A 24,329-nucleotide genomic window follows, 5' to 3' on the forward strand; every position below is an offset into this window, starting at 1 on the left:
ACACACAAAAACAACGGACCGTAATACCTGTTTGCATTTTCAAAGTTTCAACCAAGAATCATTAAAGACACATTTACCATTTTCACAATTTATCAGACTCAAACGCATCACCTCTGATCCAACTGAAGTAACACCGATAATCAAGAATCAAGCTTCAAAATACCTCAGACGAGGTTACCCCAAAGATATAATTGAGGAATCTATTAAAAAAGTAAATCTACTGAACAGAGAATCGTTGTTAGCACCGAAAACTTTCAAAGAAAAATCACCCACTGTTTGTGTTCTGAAATACTCCACACAAGCCAACAAAATCAAAAGAATAATCAAGAAACAGTGGGCATTGATTAATTCAGAACCAGATCTTAAGCATCTGTTTGATGAAAAAATTACCTTCGCATTCCAACGTTCCAAAAACCTTAAAGAATTTTTAAACACAAAGAAACCTAAGAAAACCATTCAAAAAGGAATGCAAAGACGTGAAAACTGCGTACATTGCAATAACGTCATGGTAGGCAATGTATTCACAAACCCAATGAAAGGCAATAAAATACCACTCCATCACTCCAGTACATGTGTTACAAAGAATGTTGTATATGCCTTCAAATGTGCCATGTGGCAAGATATATGTTGGTCAAACCGAGAGGAAAATTAAGATCAGGATGACCGAACATAAAAGTAATATAAGAACAAACAACATTAAATCAACTGTAGCAGCACACTTGCATGAATCGGCTCATCAAATATCCCAAATGAAACCCACCGTGTTAGAAGCAGTAGAACAGCGATGCGATATTGATCCGCATAGACAATTACTAAGGGCGGAATTTTTTTTGATAAAAATATTGAATTCCTTACAGCCACACGGAATGAATGATCGTGTTGAATTTGCCTGTTTTTTGTAAAGAACATGTGAAACACTTGAACTATGCTCTGCACAACTTATATACACAATGACCAGCATGGAGTTATTTTTACTTGTTTTCTTGATTGTATGCTTAATAATTTCCAATGTAACTAAATGATTGTTATCATGAAGGTATAAGAATGAGTACATTGCCCTCATCAATGCATATGTAAATATGGCAATATAACACACATGTTTCCTTTGGCAACTGTTCTGCTGTTCAACACTCACATCAGGCGTACTATCTTGCACTTGCTAATCGCACATGTAAGGGTTGTTTGCAATAGGCAACACCAGTTGTCTTTAATTTTGCGTTACTCGAGTATTATGATTGGGTCATGAACATCACGTGACTAGAAGTCGCTATGGAACAACCCACCCTAATCACATGTACAAGGAATATTCAGAATCGCGCCCTCATCGCATTTCATTACTCATGATAGGTCCATTAAATCATGTGACCTGAAGCTGCCATGTAAGAATTTACCCCGATCACGTGTACAGGGAACATCCTAAATCGCTTTGCGATTGCGTGAAAGTTTATTTCATACTTCTGAGAATGTTATGCAGGAAGTAAAAGCAGTTGAGCTTGAACAGGATACACGCCAGTTATCATATCGGAAGATGTAAGGAAACATGCATCTGCTTCCTTTTTACCAACGGCGTTATAGGACAGCCTTCATTCGCTGCTATAACTAAAACCTTGCACTCCGAAAACACGCATAAATGCATTTACCGAGCAGTTCGACGCTAGTCTCAACCTACTTATGCACCGAATGAGGCTCTGTTAGACACGCATCTTCTAGCTTCTTTAAATGACCCAGAGTTAACGTTAAGCTTCAGACCCACTTTTTCAGATACGATGCGCGTAAATTTTAATGGACCGAGATCGGATACCTCAGTTAGCGTGCTGGTACACAATAGTGCAGTACAAAAGGGGGTGGTAATGGACAGAGCATCTGAACCAATCAAACACTCACACCCAGTCACAGGATCTGGGTTTAATCCATCACCGTTCTTTAGCCCACTCTGCCACCCCAGTTCAGACATGCCCATATGCAAATCAGTCTGACCCTGTGCCTCATGGGAACAGTCCAGCCCGAAATGCCAAGCCATGCCTTCCCTGGACCGGAAACAAGCTTCCTAGGACCAGTTTCTGGCATTACAGCCGTCTTCAGCCAGGCTTGCTTGAATCCAGTGGCAAAGTGAGCAAGGGACTCACGTCTGAGCATACCCTGCCAACTTATGGCAAATAAAGCGGTACAAAAGGGGGTGGTAATGGACAGAGCATCTGAACCAATCAAACACTCACACCCAGTCAACAGATCTGGGTTTAATCCATCACCGTTCTTTAGCCCACTCTGCCACCCCAGTTCAGAAATGGCCATATGCAAATCAGTCTGACCCTGTGCCTCATGGGAACAATCCAGCCCGAACTGCCAAGCCATGCCTTCCCTGGACCGGAAACAAGCTTCCTAGGACCAATTTCTGGCATTACAGCCATCTTCATCCAGGCTTGCTTGAATCCAGTGGCAAAGTGAGCAAGGGACTCACGTCTGAGCATACTCTGCCAACTTATGGTGAACAAAGCGGTATAAAAGGGGGTGGTAATGGATGGAGCATCTGAACCAATCAAACACTCACACCCAGTCAACAGATCTGGGTTTAATCCATCACCGTTCTTTAGCCCACTCTGCCACCCCAGTTCAGACATGGCCATATGCAAATCAGTCTGACCCTGTGCCTCGTGGGAACAGTCCAGCCCGAACTGCAAAGCCATGCCTTCCCTGGACCGGAAACAAGCTTCCTAGGACCGGTTTCTGGCATTACAGCCGTCTTCAGCCAGGCTTGCTTGAATTCAGTGGCAAAGTGAGCATCGTACTCACGTCTGAGCATACCCTGCCAACTTATGGCGAACAAAGCGGTACAAAAGGGGGTGGTAATGGACGGAGCATCTGAACCAATCAAACACTCACACCCAGTCTATAGATCTGGGTTTAATCCATCACCGTTCTTTATCCCACTCTGCCACCCCAGTTCAGACTTGGCCATATGCAAATCAGTCTGACCCTGTGCCTCATGGGAACAGTCCAACCCGAACTGCCAAGCCATGCCTTCCCTGGACTGGAAACAAGCTTCCTAGGACCAGTTTCTGGCATTACAGCCGTCTTCAGCCAGGCTTGCTTGAATACAGTGGCAAAGTGAGCAAGGGACTCACGTCTGAGCATACCCTGCCAACTAATTGCGAACAAAGCGGTACAAAAGGGGGTGGTAATGGACGGAGCATCTGAACCAATCAAACACTCACACCCAGTCAAGAGATCTGGGTTTAATCCATCACCGTTCCATAGCCCACTCTGCCACCCCAGTTCAGACATGGCCATATGCAAATCAGTCTGACCCTGTGCCTCATGGGAACAGTTCAGCCCGAAATGACAAGCCATGCCTTCCCTGGACCGGAAACAAGCTTCCTAGGACCGATTTCTGGCATTACAGCCGTCTTCAGCCAGGCTTGCTTGAATCCAGTGGCAAAGTGAGCAAGGGACTCACGTCTGAGCATACCCTGCCAACTTATGGCGAACAAAGCAGTACAAAAGGGGGTGATAATGGACGGAGCATCTGAACCAATCAAACACTCACACCCAGTCAACAGATCTGGGTTTAATCCATCACCGTTCTTTAGCCCACTCTGCCACCCCAGTTCAGACATGGCCATATGCAAATCAGTCTGACCCTGTGCCTCATGGGAACAGTCCAGCCCGAACAGCCAAGCCATGCCTTCCCTGGACCGGAAACAAGCTTCCTAGGACCGATTTCTGGCATTACAGCCGTCTTCAGCCAGGCTTGCTTGAATCCAGTGGCAAAGTGAGCAAGGGACTCACGTCTGAGCAAGCACTGCCAACTTATGGCGAACAAAGCGGTACAAAAGGGGGTGGTAATGGACGGAGCATCTGAACCAATCAAACACTCACACTCAGTCAAAAGATCTGGGTTTGATCCATCACCGTTCTTTAGCCCACTCTGCCACCCCAGTTCAGACTTGGCCATATGGTATAAATCCCTGAATATCCCCTCTGCAGCTCAGGACCGACGACCCAGAACACAGGAACGACGAGAACAGAACGAAAAGAAAAGAAAAGACAGAAAAAGATAGTACCTTCAAACGAAACTAGGCTACAGCGCATCATCCGACGCCTGGTCTGGGAGAAGTGGTGGACTCGGAAGACCCCGGGCAGAGACGGCACCGGTTGACACGTGGGGGCGATTGGCGATGCAGGCAGAGAGCGGAAGACTCCTTGAGCGTTGCGGGCAGGGTCCGATCCAGGAGAAGGCTGGGGCGCCGTAAATACGGACGGGGACCGAGCACAGCAGTGAAGAGGTGCAGGAAGAATCAAGGTACAGGCAACCCCGCTCCGGCAGTGCAGCCCCCCCCGCCCACTACCTACACTACCTACCCTAGCCCCCGCACCGCTGAAGAGAGAGCCCGTAGCGCGAGGAACAGGAGAAGAGAGAAAAGTCCTCAGTCCGCCCCGCCTGACCTTAAGATGGCGGCCATTGCAGACAAATAACAAGATAATAAGAGGCTTTTGGCACTAATATCCGCACCCTTGTGTAGGAAAGCGGAACTCCGCAAGTATGTGTGCAACAAATAAGGTCACAGCAATTTAATTAATTCATTAAGGAGAGCCAGGGAAACGGAACCAATCGACAAGGGAAGCTGGACTAGATAAAGTAGTGGAAAGAGAGAAAGTCTTCCCTGCCCGCAGAAGAAAGATCATAACGGCAGCCATCTTACAATGAGTAGCTTTTCTACACTCAACCCAGAGCAGAACTAAGGTTAGCCAGCTAATTCATTAAGCACTCTGGAACAACAACTATTAATGAGTTAAATGAAGAATAATTATGGGAAAGAGAAGCTATTCAGCAAATCTATAACTACACACTACTAGATCTGGTAAGGAAGGCCAAAAACAGCACTAAAGAGCATCAGAAGTGGCTCTACCTGAAATAAAACTGAGAAAGAGTCACCATAATATTTGCAAAGCGGACTGCGTCTACCGATCCCCCTAACTCTCCGTCCCTTCATGCTTTCAATAAACTTGCCCAGGAGGATGCTCTCAGACTACTCATTCACTGCAAGTCTGGCGCACCCACTGACCCCGTTCCGGCCAAAACTATGGGTGAATTGGCTCCCCTGCTAGCCGACCCGTTCCTCTCCATCTGGAATGCCTCTTTGCACCATGGCTTTTTCCCTACCACCTGGAAGGAAGCCTTGGTGATCCCAATTCTAAAAAAGGCAGATGCCGATCCCACTGTATTTTCCAACTACCGCCCTATATCCCTCCTCCCCAAACCTGCTAAGGTTCTGGAAAAAGCCGTGCAGCTGCAACTCACGGAGTACCTGGAGAACAACTTACTATTGCACGACTCGCAATCTGGATTTCGGGCGGGATACAGTACGGAGACGGCTCTGCTGGAGGTCTCGGAGACCATTCGAGAGTGCGTGGACAGAGGCGAGGAGGCCATGCTGGTCCTCCTCGACCTGTCCGCGGCATTCGATACGGTATCCCACTCCATCCTCCTTGACCGACTACGGCAGATGGGCATTGGCGGCACTGCCATCAGCTGGATCGAGTCCTTCCTCTCTGGAAGAAGCCAAAGAGTGCTGTTGCGGCCCTTTAGATCGGAGGAAAAACCCTTATCTTGCGGGGTGCCACAGGGCTCGGCCCTCAGCCCTCTGTTTTTTAACATATATCTTGCCCCTTTGGCCGGCGTGGTGGAGTCCTATGGAGTCAGGGTGGTCTCTTATGCTGATGACACTCAGCTAGTGTTCTCCTTTAGGGGCCACTCTGACTCCGCGTTCTCCAACTTCCGTCGGTGTCTTAACAACATCAGTGATTGGATGTCTGAAAACCATCTAAGACTCAACGCTGACAAAACAGAGGTGCTGTTTTTTAACCAGAAAAATTCCATCCCCTCCTCCTGGTGGTGGCCCACGGCATTAGATCCCGCTCCCTCTCCCGTCCATTCGGCCCGCAACCTGGGCTTCCATTTCAATGACTCTCTATCTTGTAAGACCCAGATTCAAAAAGTGACCTCGGCTTGCTTCCTAAAGCTACGCATGATCCGGAAAATCCTTCCCTATCTCCCTTTGGATTCCCGCCGGACAGTCACCCACGCTCTCATTACGCCCCACCTGGACTATGCTAATAGTCTTTATGCCGGAGCTCCCCAATACCTGACTGACCGGCTTCAGATTGTCCAGAATGCGGCAGCTAGGCTGATTGGTAATATTTCTTATCGTCAGTCAGTTGCCGCATATCGTAGGGAACTGCACTGGCTTCCTGTGGCTAGCCGAATTCAGTTTAAGATCCTCACTCTGACTCATCGAGCCATTAATGATCGCGGACCAAACTATCTAAAAAAACGAGTCTTAATATCCCGGTCCATCAGATCTCTAAGATCCAATGACCTATGCCTTCTGATCTCTCCCCGCTTCAGACTTTCCAGAATGGGTGGCAGAGGATTCAGCGTCATTGCTGCAAAATTATGGAACTCCCTGCCAGTCGATCTCAGATTCTGCTCCTCTGAATCTGTCTTCCGGGCCAGACTCAAAACCTGGCTCTTTTCTAGACTCTGATCTTCTTGTCATTTCCCCTGTCTGTTCCCTTTTTCCCCTCTGAGACTCAGGTTCCAGCGCCGGGACACCCCTCCGGGGGTAGCTGTGCGCTTTATAAGCTACATAAAATAAAATAAATAAAATAAAATAAAAACGGAGCTAAAATGAGCGAAAGATACCTAGAGGCTGCTGGCTTGGACGCCCAGAGTATAAAATACCCCCATAATTTAACCAAAAATGCAGCTAAGAAGTTCAAACACGACTCCCTAAGGAAAAATCCGGACATACTATTCGCAGACCTATACTTCAATGGGACGAATGGTACGAAAATGAATGACCTCATATTCTACACAAATAGAACAGCTAAATGGCGCAATGCCTTCACCAGGATGCTTACCATAAAAACTACGAAAAACATCCCTCATGGCACAAAAATGTCAACTTCACCATCGGAAAGATGCAGAGCTGAACTTAACATCACGATATATAAATCTGGAATGGTGCTGATACAAGCAGCAAATCGAGATCTAGAGAGATTTGCCAAGATTTTCCAATCGGTAAAACACTCACTGGAAGACCCGAGTCACCAACTTCTCCTGACCCCACCAGTAGACACCCTAGACATTCACGATATCACCATCAGAGGCGCCAATAGACCCAGGAACCGGCATGGTCAAAGCCCTAACCAGGTAGCTTTATCTGAACTAGTATTGTCAATACCGGAGATCGCGGTTGAAAGAACTGAGAGGCCTACCCATCAGGCAAACAAAGAACAATATCAGCTACAAAGAGAAGAGTCGTCCCTACTCCCAAACTATGAGGTCCTTCACGTAGAGCATACATCGGCACTGAATGTAGTACCATATGACAACCAGGAATTGGATGAGACAGAAGACTTCAGCCTTCCTATATCCTATACCCTCTCTAGCACCATACCTGCGTTGCACACACCTCCACCCACAAATGAACCCCCAACAACACAGGACTTTGCTAGCACCTTCAACCTTCCTATACTTCTCGCTAGTACAATTACAGAGACATGCAGACCTTCACCCACAAACGCTCTTCTAGCAACTCAGAACTTATCCAGCACCGGCGACACATCCAATAGTTACGGAACCGACAATCAAAAAGAGGAAAGAAAGAAAATGGCAGCGGAATTGAGAACTGATCCGAAAAGGAGAAGGGTAGTGCGGACAAACAGATCTGCCATCCCTAAGAGATCACATCAGAACAAGAAGGACATTAATCAGCTTCAGAAACTAGGGAGCAAGCTAACCCAAGCCACTATTAATACCTTACAGGCGATAGAGAAAATTGAAGAGATGACGGTGAACATTCACTCTAAAGTCACGAATATCCAAAACCTAGTACATTCTTTTCAAAGAAAGAGTAACGGGATGGAATTGCCCTTAAAACATAGAGACAACCGACCAGACAGGACAAAATCACTATCTAAAGAGGAAACTCTGGCCTTAATCCAAACATATGATCTATCGGACCACAAGGGAGAGAAAAAAATCAAAACAATACCACTAGACTATAACAGAACATCAAGAAAAAATGATAGAACATCCAACCCCCACAACTTACGACACATACAGCTAACACCTAACGAAGCCGAAAATGCGAACCCTAGTAACAAAGAAAAACCTCTGACCTGTCTTCTAATCAACTGTAGATCGGCAACCAAACATGCATCGGACATAGCAGACCTCATCATCAACAAGGACATTGACCTGGCAATCCTTACAGAAACATGGCTTACGGAATCTTCATCCCCAACCATGGATCTTTTAGTACCACCGCAATTCAAAATTTTGAGACTCGATAGACACAGAAAGCTAGGGGGAGGGATAGCCTGTATTCATCGATCTGACATTGAGGTCAAACAAATTCAGGCCGACCCGCTAGAATCCTGTGAGTATCTAGGTCTTAACATAAGATCAACCAACATTCAACGATGCAACTTGCATACATTTTACCACCCACCAGGAGACAACGCAAAGTTTACAGAAGAGTTAATGGAGATCATAACAGCCAACTCTAACAACGATGCCAATAACATATTTCTAGGAGATTTCAACCTTCACTGGGAGGACTGCAATGACAAACTGGTCAACACGCTTAAAGGTTTCCTCATTGAACTAAACCTCACACAAGCGTGCACACTACCCACACACTCAAAAGGAGCGCCGTTAGACTGGATTATATCAAGAAATAAAGATGCATCAATCTGCGCCATAACGCCATGTGACTGGTCTGATCATCACGCCATAACATTCGTGATACCCACTATGGGAAAAGGCAGGATCAGACAACCTTTTAAGGCCAAAAAATGGACTCGAGACACAAAAGAAGCAAATATGGAGCTACTGGTCGAAAGCTGCGAAAGAGACTTAAAGCCACCTAACAACCTAGAGAACGTCAACGAGCTGACGGATCACTACATAGCAGCGGTCGAAAATATCGTCAATAACACCATGCCATTAAAATTGAAAAGAATCTCAGAGAAGACTAAAAATCCGTGGTTTGACGAAGCACTAAACGAAGAAAGACGCAAATTGAGAATGGCCGAAAGAAAATGGAGGCAACACCCGTCAGCCACTGAACTGGAAGCACTCAGAAAAATCAGGAACCAATATAATAAAAAGATCATCAGCTCTAAAAAGGAATTTATAAGATCAGAACTGGATAATGCCAAAAACAGACCACGAAAACTCTTTGAAATCCTAAAGGAGCAATCAAACAAACTAGCCAAATCAGTGGAAGAAAACTCAAAAACACCTCTAAGCTGTGATGAATTTTCCACATTTTTCACAGAAAAGGCCAAATCACTCTACAACGGATTGCACTAAGGCAAAATATAAGGCAAGTTGGGAATCATTCGAACTGTACGACCAGCACATTATTGCCAAGATGCTCTCAGAAATCAAACCAATCAACCACAACCAAGACCCCCTGCCTGCAAAATGCGTAAAAGAAATCAACCACATCCTGATTCCGATATGGACCGAAATAATAAATGCTTCACTTTCACAAGGGATCCTCCCCGACTGCCTAAAAACAGGTCAAGTTGTTCCCATAATCAAAAAACCCACAGCAGATACATCAGTCCCAAACAATTTCCGCCCAGTGACCAACATCCCTTTACTGGCCAAGCTGACTGAGAAATGTGTGCAGAACCAACTGAGCCAACACATCACCAAATTCTCCTTGCTAGATGATTGCCAATCAGGATTCAGAGCAGGGCACAGCACGGAAACGGCGATCCTCCATATTATTGATGATGCGCTACAGGCCCTTGACCAAAATCAAGCATGCTTATAGGTTCTCCTTGACCTGTCTTCGGCATTTGACACGGTAAACCATGAAGCATTACTGACCAGGCTACGGGACAGGATGGGATTGTCGGGAATTGTGCTGAAATGGTTCGAATGCTTTTTACAGAACAGAACGCAGCGCTTCCTGGTTAACCAATCAATCTCACTTCCATGCCCTATCTCAATAGGAGTCCCTCAAGGATGGACACTATCCCCAGATCTTTTTAACCTATACGTCGAACCACTCACAGAAATTCTCCAAAAGTCTCAATTATCCTATCACATGTATGCTGACGACACGCAAATATACTTAAAGATCGCATCCCTAAAAGACTTGGAACTAATGAATGAGACACTAAAAATGGCTCTTCAATGGTTAACTACAAACCATCTGAAGCTGAACGCACATAAAACAGAGTTCCTACTAATCTCACCACCAAGGAACAATACAGAAATAAAGGAATGGACGAAAGTCGTGATTGCGCTAAACTGCACCCCAACCCTGGTCAACTCAGCTAAATCACTAGGAATCACCTTAGACGAGAATCTAGACATGAAAGCCCACATTAACTCAATGGCGAAAAGTGCCCGCTTTCACTTGAACTACTTAAGAAAATTGAAACCTTTCATCTCAGAGGCGGACCTCAAACTGGCAATCCAATCCTTAGTTATCTCGAGGATTGAATATGGCTGCACCACCTTAGCGGGCTTACCAAAAATGTCTACGGCACCACTAAAAGCCTGCCTTAACGCTGCGGCTAGACTTATCACCGGAACCAGGAAATATGATCATATATCCCCGCACCTGAAAGCATTAAACTGGCTACCTTATGAAGCCAGAATCCAAATGAGGATAGCATATATCACACACAGAGCGCTACACGACAACACCCCAAGGTATCTAGCCAAGAAAATTCAACTGTCCGGTGGCAACCGACCAGCTAGGAGTGCTAAGGAGCTGCTGCTACGGCCAGCCATCTTCCGAAAGAAAAAAACCTATGACAGAGTGTTCTCAGGAGCTGCCCCCAGAATATGGAACTCACTCCCTCCAAATATCAGGAAGATCCAGAATCTGGTAACATTCAAGCGGGAAGTGAAGAGCCTGCTGATGAATAGATACATTACGTAGTGAAGATCACTGTTCACGGTTCTGATATACTACTGCCCTAGTACAGTACTTGTATGGCACGAATAAGGGAAGCATAACCAATACTATAAAGAACACGTATTCTATGATATGAGAACAATCTAAAGACCACCACTAATGGTTATTTTGACTGAACGTGAGAACAACACCATATACGAACATATACCTAGCTACCTCATATTTGTTATATATACCTGTTTTTGTTATAAGTTTTAACCATAGCATATTTTAACGCGAACGTCACATGTGTTACGAATATATAGGTGTTGTACTTTAACTGTTTTTATATATGTTAACCCTCTACCTCTCCTATGTTAAGCGCTCTGATACCCACGGGTCTTGTTCGCGCTATACAAAACTTTATAATAAATAAATAAACAAAACAGTCTGACCCTGTGCCTCATGGGAACAGTCCAGCCCGAACTGCCAAGCCATGCCTTCCCTGGAATAGTGATTCCTTTGAACCGCTTGTTATTTTTGTACATGTCATCACAAATCTGAATACTTTGTTGAATGATAGGCTGATTTTGCTTCATGTATCTTTCTTTTATAGACCCATGAGGAAGGGTCTTCCACTAGACCCGAAATGCATTGGGTTATGTAAAATTGTTGGATTAAACAGCGTGTTATGAAATTTCACCATGAAGTAATGGAGAATTGAATAAATGAATTCATTGACTGAACACAGCCAAATGGATTACGGTTTTGTTTAATAAGGAGAAAACGTATAGAAACAAATTGTTTCACATAGGATCGCGCACATCCTATGTTTCGGTGCACCGGACCCACATTGTTCAAAACTTGATATCAAATCATGCACTTACTCCCACTTTACTCTGTGGCCGCGTCCGCCACCATGTTTTCCAACAAATTCATGTGATGGGCAAGAACATAGGAAAGGGAACTTGGTTTTCTCTACTGCAGGGGGTAGGGTAGGGGGTTTACACAGGTAGGTTCGAGCTTTTTTTCTATATAATAGAGGGGCCCTTGGGAGAACATGGCGGCCGTGAGCCAGGCGCCATTAGGGGAAGCACAATGGAACCGTGCTAGGAGAGCAGCCGGTAAAACAGCACAATATTTGTACCGTACGGATGCCAGAGATGCCGACCCCTTAATCGGTGGCAAGAGGGGGGGACATCAGAGAACAGGCCGCTGCATAGTAGGACATCCGGAACACGTGGTAGGGGGCAGCGATGGAGCTCCGAAGCTGCAGGGAAGCTGGCATCAGGATTAGGGGCAGAGTCAGAACAAGTCAAGGCTGTCTGAAGTTGAGGAGGCAAATGGATACCGGACAACTATAGTGGGAGCACTGAAGCAGAGTGAGCCGGGTGAGAGGGTGAGCCACCCACAGGAGGTCAGGTCAGGTGGTTCCTACCCCCCGCATATGGAGAAAGGTATTGCCAAGGAAGGTGAGGCTGGAGATAAACCCTCCAGGTACACCTTGAGAACTTAGAACACTGGAGGGGGTAAGGCGAGCTTTTTATCTATTCCATCAGCATCAGACTCCCTTATAGGGATAGCAGAGGAAGTAAAAGACACTGCTAAGGGGAGGCGAGGTCTGCAAGTATGAGTGAGCCTTCAGAGTAGGAGAGCAGACACATGTCCATCAAAAATAGCGGGAATCAAAAAACACTACAAGCATACCTATTAAAATCACACCGTCACTCAAATTATTCTTTCGTGTCCTACCAAGTATGCAGAAGGCCGGCTCCGGGAGGGCAGTTCCTAAAAATGTAGGAGCAGATGCATGCAGTAGGGGTCTTAACTGTGAGGAACTTGCAAGCAGTCTAAGCAGTGGTACAAGCATACCTGACAGGTCCTCACAACAGAACAAACCCAACCTTAATTCTGCAGTAACTCAAGAAGATGCTGTTACAGTCCCCATTAGTAACAGGTTCTATGCGTTGGCACTGACGGCTGTTCCAGGAGAGTCGGAACAATTTAAAAATGGCCATAGTCAGAGAAGCATGAAAGTGGAAGAAATTGAGGTGACCCAGGGAAATTCCGAGGACTCACAGGCAAGCATCCTATTGGGTTTGAAAAACTAAATTAAGTACCGTTTTGAAGTCTCAGAAGGGAATCATGTAGACATACAAGCCTCCTGCTTGGAGATAACACAAAAACTAGATCAGGTTACCCTTCACACTAAGATGATAGAAGAATACATGGTAACAGGAAACAAGACATGACAAAGAATGAATCTGAGATTACTAAATTAGCCAAGCAATACCAACGTTTAAGGAAAGATCTCGAGAGACTGGAAAACCATTTTCGAAGGAATAATCTGAGATTTCTGAATATCCCAGAAGCCAAGGAGGGATTGGATGTGAAGGCCTTTATAATTAGGCTGCTACGGAATACGATTTTGAAGGATAAGTAAGATATAAACTTTGAGCAGGAAATCCAAAGAGCGCACATGGAGCCCTTTTACCGCAACCCCCAAAGAGTTAAACCTAGGAACATCCTCGTGAATTTCCTCTCTTATACTATCAAAGAGGAAATTCTTTGCGGCGCTCTAAAAAATGGTCCATATTCAGTAAATGGCTACTCATTGATAATCAGGTCAGATTTATGTAAATCCACAGAACAGAGGCAATTTCTGCTCAGTTGAAGATGTTGAGTCACTAATAAATACTATAAAAAAGAGGTGAGACATGAAAAAGTGACTAACAGATGATTAACGTAATTTGGTTCCGGCTAAACGTGATAGTATGCTCTCTCCTTATCTTAGTGCTAGCTGAAGGTCCCTTAAATGGTGTGCCCATGAGGCATTTTTATGCCTAAAAAGAAAGGGAGGGTTCCCCAGGGTAGGTTCAGGGGGGAGGGGCAGGGTGGTGGCGTGGAGGCCGGAACACAGGTGGGGAGCAGTGGGTTAAACAAAAAAGTCATTGGAATCATTGAGTCAGGAGACCTTTATTGAGCCAGTGATGAAGCAGGAAGAGGAATTTGAGAGGAAGTATAATGGGCCAACATTCATGTACTCACATATAATGTGAATAGTCTTAGGTCAAATCCCAGACAGAGGGTAGTGTTGAGGTATCTGGAAGAAAGTCAGGCGCAAATCATGGTTTTACAGGAGGCACATTTGCTAGCAAGTGAGACTAAGTATTTGTTTGGCAGGTGTGGGTGGGTTCAGAATTTTGCAGTCTCTGACCAAGCACAATGCTGCAAGGGTGTCGCAGTTTTAATCAGAAGAGGCAGTGGGATTGACCTTAAGTTCTGAAGTACGGATATCTCCGGTTGATGGGTCTTAGCAGGTATGAAATGGGTAGATAGTGAATTTATATGTGTCAGTTTCTATGGACCTAATGAGGAAGACCCAAAGTACATTATAGAGTTGGAACAGAGATTAGTTGATATATCAGCCCCAGTGATTGTGGGGGGGGGGGCTTTAATATCCTGTTAGATCCTGTACCGGGCCGATCTACACGGAGGGTTAGTGCCCCGGTGTCTAGAATGAGACATGTCTTGAAAAGCTTGATGCAGGATCTTGGGTTAGTAGATGCTTGGAGGCATATGAGAGGGAAGGCGAGAGGGTATACCTACAACAGTAAAAAATATTGCCACTTTTCTAGACTGGACTATTTTCTGGTTGAAAGATGTTTAGCGTCCAATATTAAAAAGATTATTCACCATCCAGCCCACATTTTTGATAATTCAGTATTTATTATGACATTACAGGCCCCTGGACTGCACCCCAATAGGAGGTGGACAATAAAACGTGCCCTTTTCTTAGATGATGAGGTGGTGCTTGCCTTGGAAAAGTCTGCATCAGAATACTTTATGATCAATAAAGACACTGCCGCCCCGGGAATAGTGTGGGATGCTTTTAAAGCATATATATGGGGTTTTTTAAAGAGTCTCGGATGTGCTAAAGGTAGAGATGAGAAGCCTGAATTAGTGAGTATGGAAAGAGAAGTGAGTAACCTTGAGGCAGCTTTGCAATCTATAAATGAGGGAGAAGAAAGGGAGGGGATGGTAAGGAGATTAGAAGAGGCCCAATTGAATTATAAGATGAGGCTGGAGTCAAAGTGTAAGGCAAGGTGGCAGGCAGCGAACGTGAGGGATTTCGAATATGGAGAAAAAGCAGGGGCACTATTGGCCTGGAAGGTCAGGGTCGAAAGAACCAGAAATGACATCAATGAGCTGAGGGGGCCCTAAGGGGAGGTTTTAGACAATTGCGAAGAAATGCAGACTCACATAGTAGCACTCTTCTCACAGCTTTATAGGGAAGACACTATTCCCGAACCCCTACAGCTTAAAGATTGGCTGAGGGCAATTGGTCTCCATATATTGACAGGCAAAGAGGAGAAAACGATGGGAGCTCTAATTACCCAGGAAGAGATCAGGGGGGCAATTAAGAGAACAAAGAATGGGAAGGCCGCTGGCTTCGATACCATCCCCTCAGAAGGTTATACATTATTAATAGAGGAAGTCCTCCCAGGAAAGAAGCATCCATAGTCCTGATCTTAAAACCAGCTAAAGACCCCGGGAAAGCTGAGTCATACCGACCGATCTCCCGGCTGAATGCGGACTACAAGATCTTTGTCAGCATTCTAGCAGGGAGGTTGGCTAAACTGGCTCCCCAACTTATCACTGTTGATCAAAAAGGATTTATTCCTGGGAGGCAGATACACAAATTGACCTAGCAATTAATTGGTAGCATAGACCTGGCCACATCAAGGTCGGTACCCTTGGCGGTAGTTACATTGGATGCCGCCAAGTCTTTCGACTGTGTTTGTTGAGGCTATTTATGGAAAGTATTGGAGGTTATGGTATTTAGGCCACGCTTTATAACAAGACTAAAAGCTTTATATGATCGTAAAACAGCTGAAATTCTTCACAATGATTCTCTCACTAAGACTTTCCTGATTTTTAGAGGCACGCGACAGTGGTGCCCCATCTCGCCATTATTGTTCAATATTTATATCGAACCATTCGCCCAGATACTGCGTCGGGACAATCAGGTAATTGCTTTCAGTGCAGGTGCATATAAAACGAAAATTGTGTTATATGCGGAAGATCTTGTAATCTTCATGGCAGATCCGGTTTTAACTATTCCCAGAGGGGAATTTTTAGCTAAAGAGTTTGGGGCACTATCCCGATATTTGGTCAACTCGAAAACTGGGATACTGTGTTGGAATGTTCCAGATTGGAAGGGAGATGTTCAGAGAGAGACTAGATATCTGGGAATCAACATCATTATCTCATTGAAGGGAATTCCTCAGCTCAATTTAGAGACGATAGCGAAAGAAATTGACAAATCACTCGCCAGGTGGAAGAATCTCCCGTTGTCATTGTATGGGAGAGTAAATTTAATTAAAATGGTGTTATCACCCAAGCTGACATATCTTTTTAATTGTATCCCTCTGACGTGTCCCAAAGGTATGATTGATAAACTACAGGGGAAATTGGTTAGCTTTGTCTGGGCATCTAGAGGATCTAGGCTCGCCTGGAAGAAATTGAGGCATAAGTTGGAGAAGGGCAGGTTGGCTCTTCCTGATTTAAGACTATATTGCATGGCTTTCCAGTTGAAAAACTGCAGAATCCTCTTAGGCAAACTGGGGCCCTTGGTATGGGGTTGGCTATTGGAGGAAATGGTAAAGGAGTGGGGTTCTAAAGGGTTTCTCTACAAGTTTGGGGCAAGGAAATTCTTCAAAAAAGTTAGACTGAAGACACTGAAGGAAGCACTTACTCTATGGTTAGGGGTAAGGAAGATACTTGGAACCAGTTATTTCTCAGACTTCTCACCAATCTGGTATTCACTAGGAGCTCCAGAGTGCTTTCAAGATTGGTTAAGTATCACATTGAGGAGGGCAGGAATTGGAGGATCTCCTGATGATGCAGGAAGTGGTGCCATAGGACATCTTGTTGGCAAAAACGGGTGATTCCCTCTCAAGATTCAAATATCTGCAGTTGCTATCTTGGGTGGAGGCTAATAGAAGGGAGATTGGTGGAGCGTGGGAATTTGAAACAGAATTACAGAATGAGGCCCCTAGAAGGAAGGATGTCGCCGATTGGTATTGGACTCTGTTGCTCTCGGAAGAAAATAAGCTAAAACCCCTATATGTGATCTGGGAAGGGGCAAATCAGATGACGGCGCCTCAGAGAATTTGGCAGCTTTCATTTAAACTACTTTATAAGGTGGTTAAACCAGCCAATCTGAAAAGAAATCACTTCTTTACAGTTAACATGCTTTATTGGACTCCGCCCCAGCAAATTGTAAAATTGATATCAGCTCTACCTCCAAGATGCCATAGATGCGGTGCTATGTGCCGACGATCTACACATGTGTTTTTAATGCCCCCTATTCCCGGAGTAGCGGCACACGGTCGAGAAAGTAATTAATGACATTTTGCAGGCCAACATAAAATGAGCTTAACACTGATACTGATGGGGCTGGAAGACCAGCCTACTGCATCCCTATCGGCACAAAAACGGGATCTATTTTTTTAATATTATTCTCCTTGCCAGGAGAGAGATCAGCAAGAGATGGACAGACCCCATTCCACCTCGTGGTCTTAATTGGCTCCAAGCAGTTAAAACTACCTGCAAAATGGATACAGGAATTGAGGGTGGTCCACGCAGTAAGATCTGGGACGATTATTTGAGCTAGAGTGGAATAGTAAGAACTTAACTTTGTCGTCCTATGATTACATCTGCGTGGAACCAGTAACCAGGTAACTGGATGAACTGTATTGCCGGGCTAGATGTTTAATTGCAAATTGCCTGAGGTAGTACAGGTTGGGTACCACCTCAGGGTGGTGATATGAGGACAATTTTTTTAATGTATATATTATATAATAGAGGGGCCACTACACTGATCATCGATTCATCATTTTTGGCTAAATCAATCGCCGTTCAATTCAAAAGGGAAAAATCTGAGCAAGTGTAAATTAATCTGTTATGGGAAACCATGATATATGTTATGAAATCACTTCACGTGGATATTGCATGATTAAATGTAGATCGGCGTATGCTAAGAACCACCCATCCACCCTTTCACTCATATACCATTTCCTTTCTTTTATGTTGCCTTCTGTTCTTTCATGTCTCCCTCCAGGGCTGCAGCCCGGGGGGCTATCGAGGCCCGGGTCCCTCTTTATTTCATTGTGGCCCCCCTAACAACAGGACCGGCTGTCCGTTATCAGATCCAATAAGTCCATGGCCTGGTGTACACGCCAGTTTCAGCCTTCCTTATCCACAAGATATTTAATACACACAAGTGAAATGTTGCAGCAGCAGTCTATTTTCACGAATAGCTGGCTGCTGTAACATTTCAAATGTATGCCAGTTCCTCCTTTCTCTGTTACTTCAGCTGTGCATGTCTAGCATGTGTACCTTAAGCCCTGAGCCCGCTCATATAAACATGTGTGTGCCCTAGTTAATGTGCGTTACACACCAAGCGGGGCAGGGCCTTCCCAAACCAAAGAGGAGAGCTGGGGAGCTGCTTGCGGACAAACAGACGATTTGGAAATTGGTATACTGCACGGAGTGCTGCACACGCTTTGTGCTTTAACTGCAAGTCTTGGTGGGCCCCACAGAGGTTTTCTCTAACTGCAGCATCAAGCAGTGAGTTAGTTTACTTTTTTGTGCTAATTAAAAGGGTCATATAGGCCTTGCAGAGAGTAGAGGTAACTGGCCCCAAATCAGTGTCAGATAAACTATTTACATCATACTTGTTAATGGATTAAAATACTGCTGCAGAAACAAAATTGAGAGGATTATTTTTTGGGGAGATGAATAAGAATTTTTATTTCAGCTATTCATGGGGTGATGTTGAGTGAAGAACTCCGTGTTGTTTTGCTGAGTTCTGTTTTGCTAGCGTTTCCACATATAATTAAACTGTTCTTGGTGTATATCAAAACTGTAATACAGTTTGCTATCACTGGCATTTTCGAAACTTTTCCATCATTATGTTCCATGACAGAAATGGTATATAGCTTAAGTTTGTTTAAAGGAAGCATTATTTATTTTCCCAATCATGCTTTTAAAGTAACCACACTTACCCAATTTCTGACATGAAACTAGAGAATGGTAAAGTTCTGAAAAATTCCACAATCAAAGCAAACTGTAAAATAGTGTTGACGGGCATCAGGCAACATATTTATTACATTAGCCATAACACATTTGAGAAGCCTCCAAGTCATAAGCTGGAATATACTACCTCGGTCTTCGATCCTCCAGAGGTTGATACATTTAGCCCCTATATATTTGGAAGCCATGCTATCTGGTTTGTGTAGAGTTAGAGATGACAAAATTGCACTACCCAGCTCTGTACCAAAGCAAGCTCTTTATTGTCAAAAGAAAATACCCTCTGTAAAATTTGAACATGCGTGAGAGGTTTATGGGCTCACTAACACTGCAAAACACCTGTATAGCGTTGGCCATGAAATAATGTTGGCCATTTTTGGGTTATGGTGCGCTTCTAGGACTGCAATGGTGATACATGGGCACGCAAGGTCGAAGAATCTTTCCATGTGTGGCAGTAGTAAATAATTATACAGTTTAATAAAAAAAATAAAAAGCTTGTATTTCAGACCAAAATTCTATTTTGCATTATGAAAGCATTCACCTTGTGATTTTCATAACTGAATTTATTATTCTAAAATTAATTATTCTAAAATTAATTATAGGGCTGTATTGCGTAGCAATATTCATGTATTTCCATAAACTGAAAAACGTATGTCTGGGTAAAAAATGGAAAGTTACACAAATATATATAAATAACAGTATTTGCTTGATAATGGCTATTGCTGTCTGCAGCTCTACTCTTTCTGGACCCCGAAATGTGGGCAATATTTATTTTTCTACCTCCTACCTCAAAGAATATTTTGAGTTATACAATGTGACTAGGAGGAGCAGTAAACAAACATACTAAGACAATGGTTGGCCATGTGAAAGTCATTCTCTTAGACTGGCTGTATTATATATGGCATTTTAGACCTCAGGCACATTGTGCTACACATGTATCACTTTACCCCAAGTTTTTAGGGCGAGTAAACCCCGAGCACAACTATGGTGGGTCAGTCACACCAATTGCTTGTCACCCTGAAACTGCTGGTATAGTTTGGGAGTCTAGCTTTGTTGATTTTTGTAAGAACAGTGGTGTACAAAACTCCATTTGGTGTGTGTTTTGTGAAAACATAAGGAGGTAAATATCCTCATAAGCTGAACAGGATGTCAGGCTTGTTTGCTATATTTGCTCCATCCAATTCAGGGTCCATATTTATCTCTCATCACTTTCAAAGATAGCCACCATTACTTGTAGGTGACCTTCCTACTGCACCGGAAACAATATGGTTCACTTGCAGAGCTCATTTACTTTGCTAGAGGTTGCTTTGTGATCTGGTCAAGGCATGATGTCATGTGCGTATTGTAAGCCTGCCTGCAGAGCTGGTAACTTTTAGTTAGATTAAGAGTAACAAAAGACGGGCTGACTCTGAGTGCCAAGGCAAGGGTGTGTGTGAACATGCTCCTGCTCGACTCTACCTATATAGCCTGTTATCATCAAAGACTACTGAAGTGGTCAACCCTTTCAGTGTCACCGGGCCCTGTTGCCGACAACTGACATCATCTGAGGAGAGTATGTGTGCTCTGCTCTATTTCTGTAGTGAGTAAAGTCCACCAGTGACAGCCAAATTCCTTCTTACTCTGCCTGTGAGCTGTCTGGGCCACCAGGACAACAGGAGATACACATGGATATGCAGTCAGGCAATTCACAGATTTATCTTGATCATAACCTCACCCAGCAAGGGTGTGTCCACTCCGAAAACTTGACTACCTAGTTTGCAGCTGAGTCAGTGCATCTGGGACTGGAGCTGGATGGACACCTCTACCAAAATGTCTGGACCAGATCCAGGACTACCTTATTATGAGTGAAATTACCTGCTGCCCACAACCAGCTGCAGTGAGAGGGGAGAATAAATGCTTATGAATTAATGCCTGATGGGTTTCACATTCCTATTTTGGGCCTATTCTTGTTCGGTTATGTTAAGTTTTATCCTCCACCCAATGCCTCTCTTGATTCTACCTTTGATTTAACCTGCTAATCAGCATTGCAAACTAGCAAGGATTGTATTGTTTGTATGTGTCACACAGGATTGACTTTTTACACTGCCAGCACTAGCACTCATTTTTGGGGCATGGTGTGCAATATTCATCATTAGATTTTAACCCAGATCAAGAAAGAGAAAGGCAGAATTGGGAAAATGAAGCAGGAAGACAAATATAGAATACCAGGACAAAAGAAAAAGGCAGTAATGCCAAAGAAGCAGTAACACTGAGATAAAGAGGCGCTAAGCGTACAATGGTGGAGGAAGAGGCATGAGGTTGAATCACAACTAGCAACCTGGTATTCAGCAGCCTCAGCTTTCAGCAGCCCAGACGGCTGGCTTCCAAGAAAAACATTGCCCCCCTGCACTTATTTTGTTAACAATATACACAGCTGATAAAGAAATACTAACTGAAACACTTTCACAAAATGTGTCTAGTCTCGCACATGGATTCCTTGCTTTTAATGAATTCATTTTGAATTTCGGTGTTGTTCTTTAATATCATTGGTGGAAGGTATTAATCTGGCACTGCCAGCTATAGACAAGCTATGTTACGTAAAGCAGATCCACTTGATGAAATAAGAGAGCCTCCTCAGACACCACCTCTTCCCAGCCACCGGCTGCTTTATTATGGACAAGCAATAACACTTGTGTTAGGATTACCTCTTGAATAACAATAACATGAAGAAGACATTGCTTGTTAGTAGTTAATGGCCAGTGGGATTCACATTAAAGTCAATATTTCTGTGAGTGAGCATCTTCCCTGATTGGTGCATACATGATGGATTATGTTAGTGCCATTTGGTAGCACATGATCTGCTAGAAAATTTACCCATTCGCTCAATTTATTAACCCATTTTTTATTAACACTTTTTCATGGTGGAACTCCCAACAACCGACAGTCATCTCCTGAGGTCCGTTCTCACTTACTATTGGCACCAAAACCAGGCAAATCTCATAAAGCTTCTAAATGTATGTCCTCTTTAATGTCACCTGGCAACGGGGTGTGTGTTTTCCTCTGTTTTAGCCCCCCCGCCTTAGAATGGCATTACAGCTTTTGGTACTTATAAGGGTCTCTGTTTCTTGGACCGGCAAATCAGGGCTGATGCTTTTTATAACCGATTGGTGAGAAGCCCAGTGAAGCAAGGTAAGTTAAATGAGAAAGACAAGTGGTGACATTGACCTTGAAAAGCATGTGGGAGCTACTGAACATAAGGGAAGGAAGGCTATGTGTTAACAAGAAAGAAAATATGGAGAAACAAGTGAAGGGGAGATAGATGTAAAGAAGCTGATAGAGAGTAACATTCTTTCATTGGTCAAACGGGGACAGTGTTTGTGCCAAGTGGTTGTATTAATCACATTATATTTGAGCATACAATACCTTTAGGTAGGCAGTCTTCTGACTTTATCATTTTTTTGCGTAAGGAGGTATTTTTAGAGCCAATGAGAGTCTGCTAAGATCTTTCATGAGTTTGAATCTCTGGTAGGCCAACTCAGCCTCTTATCCTTCTGAGACCAATAGATTGACTACCATTAATGTGAATACAATTAATGTCTGTCATTTACAATCAGCATTACTGTGCTTGCTATGTCATTCAACTTTGTTCATCCCTAAAATGGCTTGCCAGACTGGTAACCCAGTACTCTAATACATACACAGCAAGAACTTGTGTTGAATCACTGTCTCACAGACTCAAGCCTTTGGGTCCACCTAGCCATTTCTCCTTCCCCTGTCGATAAAAGGAGCACAAATGAGATGAGTAACAATACATAGTTGCCATCATTGCCAATGCACCACACCACAGGCAGCGATCAAGCGCTTTACAGAATAAACATGTTGTTCTATTAAATATATTTATCTGCCCTATCCTGATTTTCATTTCTGCTTCCTGAGGATCTCAGAGTGTCCTTCTATATCACAGTGGACATTCGCTTTTATAGTGCCCTTTCTGCATTTTTCTCCTATCACTCCAAATGTGTGACATTGTGCAGAACCGCCTTGGCTGTGCAGGTCCTCGGAGTGACACTCAAAACAACTGCACATCTGATGGGCTAGTGGTCCAGGGTCGAACTGTCACAATTGAACCATTTGTATTCTTTGGAACACTGAGGCACTAATGGTCTGTAAAAGAGAAGACTCCAGAAAACATGTCAGACAGCTCTCCACAGCACTCCAAAGCCAAAGACGGGACTCGTGCCACACGAGTGTAACTGAGAAGCCAGAGCCTATAAAGAATCTAATTATGTGATTCAAGCCATGTGGCGATAGGCTGTATTAAAAGCATTAATCTGTCAGTCGCAGTATAACTGTGAGGTAGGGCCTGCCAGGCAGTGGGAGACAAGTGGAGGAAAGTGATCCAGAAGGCAGCTACAGGGAGACATGGTGGCAAAGTGAGTATATAAACAAGGTTGAATGCTGCTGGTGTGTGTGCTTGTGTATGTTAGAAAGTGCATAAGTGTGTGTTTGCATTGTGTACATGCTTGAGGAAGAATATGTAATTTGTCCACCACTCACAACCAGATGATTTCACTCCTGTTGTAATGGTAAGTCTAATATACAGGTGGTGATTCTTTGCTTATTGTGGGAATCTATGGCATGATGATGCCTACCCATTTTATTATGCTGACCTTGGCCGTAATGTAGTGAAGGTAATTTTTGTCATATTATGGGCACACAATGCATGACAATCATATAACAAGGGCCTAGATATATTATGACCATCCTTTGCATGACATACTGTCAAATGGACACCTTAGGTACAATCTATCCATTTGTAGTACTAGTACTTGAACATGTTTGATGACATTCACACCAAACACACATTTCCTGAAAATAAAAAACATGAAGGATGTAAATTATTTTTTTAACTACTGATAACTTGTTTGGGGGAACTGAGACTATTTTTCTAAAGCTAAAAGCTTGCAATTATTGGTGTCTCCTTTCTTCAGAATAATCATGAAGGTTGTAAAGGGTACCGGCATGGTTGTTTGAGGACTTGCAATATTTGATCAGTTTGGGATCTTTATAGACCTGTTCATTGATGCTCACTGATAAGGTACTATCACATACACTGGAACCCGCAGGAGCTGGCACTGGTGTGTATCAATTCCAAAAACGTTTGTCTATTATGGTTAGGTCATATATAGAACTGATATCGAACCATAAAAAGTGTACACTGATGTTTTTGGCTATAATTGTTTTAAAACATATATTTTACTCTTGGATTCCTTAAAGTACTAACTCCTGGCCTATAAATTTGCCTGTTAACTCTATTCCATT

Source organism: Lissotriton helveticus, chromosome 6 (genome assembly GCF_964261635.1).
Source record: "Lissotriton helveticus chromosome 6, aLisHel1.1, whole genome shotgun sequence".
NCBI lineage: Eukaryota > Metazoa > Chordata > Amphibia > Caudata > Salamandridae > Lissotriton > Lissotriton helveticus.